The 2,621-nt window shown below is 33.9% G+C and overlaps 1 long non-coding RNA gene across 1 annotated transcript; it reads right to left on the minus strand.

Annotated features, from left to right (window-relative positions):
• Positions 1 to 385: 385 nt before the first annotated feature.
• Positions 386 to 2,040, minus strand: LOC145091467 (uncharacterized). Its single transcript, XR_013702185.1, has 3 exons — positions 1,407 to 2,040; positions 1,130 to 1,304; positions 386 to 1,032 (listed from the first exon to the last, which is right to left on the minus strand). It is a non-coding gene; the product is annotated as an uncharacterized LOC145091467 (long non-coding RNA).
• Positions 2,041 to 2,621: the final 581 nt, after the last annotated feature.

Below are 2,621 nucleotides of genomic sequence, written 5' to 3' on the forward strand. Positions count from 1 at the left end.
TATATCATCGAACTTGTTGTTTGTGTTCACCATAACCCTTTGACCGGCTATTACAGGTCAAAAGCCGGTCAAAAGGGCTATGGTAAACACCAACAACAAGTTCGATGGTCTATTGAATACAAAAAAAAATGGACCAAATAAATACAAACGCAAAAGTTAATTATCCTCAAGAGTCATTTTCCCCTCAAATGAATGCTCCAATGAATAACACAACTACACACCATACGGTCCTTACTTCTGTTTAACTAATCACTATATCAAACCAAAAGAACCAATATTTGAGTAATAAACATCATACTTATATCTGCATGGTATTTTACCATGGTTGTGGAGCATAGAATCAACAATTGCATCTACACAAATGAACATATCACTCATACCTACATTAAAAGGCAAAACAGATCAATAAAAGTAATATACAGTTACATTTATCATTCATCTTAATCAGAAGCCCATTTGGGCACCACTCTTCACCTTAAATATGAGGGAAAGCTAGAAAACACTATCCTTTTTCAAGCACACCTTAATCGATCAAAACCCCAAAAAAATAACTAAAAAAGCTTTAAACTATTAAAGACCCACAAAACTTAAAGTTACATTACATATTTGGATTGAAAATATGAAAGCTAAAATACATTCTGTGCTTCAAAACAAATCATTACATGAAGATATATAACAGGGGAGTTAAATCACAATAAGCCAATCTGGAACTTTAAAAAAATATAATTACAAAGAAATAGAACTCGAAATAAACCTTGAGTTAGTTGTTGTTGTTACTTGTGCTATCCCGTTTCTGTAGTAGAGGGAGTGAGAGAGAGAGAGAGAGAGAGAGAGAGAGAGAGAGAGGAGATCTGATTCCAGATCTATCCAATATCCATGGAGTGTGTATGTGAAAGACAAAGAGTAACCATGGTCAAATATGAAATTATTAACCCAAACCAGCCATCAATATGAAGTTTTGAGTTTAAAAAGTAAGCCAAAATGCAAAAGCATAACTAATGATATCTGTTTGAGACGAAATCATGTCCAGATCTGAAATAATAAACCAAAAACAGCTATCAATTCCTTCTACATGAAACAGTCGACAACTTCACACTCACAATTAACAAAAACATCATGAAAATCTTACCTGCGTGTGTGGATTTGTCTACAAAGAGGAGTCGATCGTCGGTGTGCCGACTACAACGCCGACTAAGGTTGCAGATCTTGAAAGTGGAATGACGATGGAGAGATACAGAGAACAATGTTTTTGTCGGTTGTTTTCCGGAAAGCGAGTAAGAGATTTAAAGATATGGTCCTCCGCCCTTAATAATTACATGTTTGTATCAATAAGAAGTTTAAATCCCAAAACTCAATTTCATGATTTCAAAAAATTATGTCACAGTTAACAGAAGAGATGAACTAACCTTGAATGCAAGAGCAGGATCAGCAGCGAAGAAGAGGGAAGCAGAGACTAAAGCTGTTATGCATACTTTCGACATGGATTATGCAAAACTGATGGGGGAATCATCAGTAATTTTGTACTAGGTTCGTACCTTCTCATGTAATTACTCGTTTCATGGATGCTAGGAAGATTAAACATCAAACGAATGATAAAGATGAAAGGGAATGAAACGATACCCGCGAAGAAGAAGGGATTTGAAGAATTGGAGGAGAGGTTTTGGAAGGAGGGAGACAGTGAAGTTTGGAGCAACAGAGGCGTTAGAGGCAGCAAGTGTTGGAGAAGATCGTTATAGAAGGTATGACGAACTGTACAAGATAGATTATGTTGGGGATGATAACAAATCGAACTTGGGATCCAGAGAACACAAAAAAAATTAGAAAATCGTACAAACAAACTTGATAAAGAAAATAGCAGAAGAAAAGATTTCAAAAAACATTAACCGAGGGATACTTTCTATGTCAGGTTTTAGAACCTGATTGTAGATGTCGTTTTGAAGTGGAAAGGCAGGGTGAAGGATTCATGAACAATGTAGAGAGCGGCTAGTTTTTCTCAAATGTGAGAGAGAAAGGAAGGCTTTTGGTTCCAGATGTGCGAAAATTTGATTTCAAAAAGATTTGAATTGCCCGCCTTGGATTATAACACGTTGGCAATCCGTGTGAGTCCTTGTTTTTAATCCCCACCATTCGAATAATATTCAACGGTTCAGATCTACTCTCCTTGTTTTTTAAGATAACATGCTTAATTTTTTGTACAGACATTGATTATGTATGCCTTTTATATATATATATATATATATATATATATATATATATATATATATATATATATATATATATATATATATATCAACATTGCAGAAATCGGCATTGACGGCTGATTAATCGTTTGGCGGCCTTAAACCGATTACAGTTAGGGTGCTTGGCAGAAATTGGTTAAAATTGGTCAAAGTCGGTCTTAGCAGTCTTTGGCGGTCTCGGCGGTTATAGGCGGAATTTTTTTTAAAAATTCAAAAAAATTTAATTTTCAAATATTACACCAAAAATTTTAAGCTTTCAAATTTTAAAATATTAAACTAAAATTTTTAAAATTTTAAATTTTCAAATACTTAGTTTTTTTATGAAATATTAATTTTTTAAATAATTTTATTAATAATTAAGGGTCCCCGATTAATCTACGC

Source organism: Lactuca serriola, chromosome 3 (genome assembly GCF_051521515.1).
Source record: "Lactuca serriola cultivar US96UC23 chromosome 3, Lser_US96UC23_V15, whole genome shotgun sequence".
Classification (NCBI taxonomy): Eukaryota; Viridiplantae; Streptophyta; class Magnoliopsida; order Asterales; family Asteraceae; genus Lactuca; species Lactuca serriola.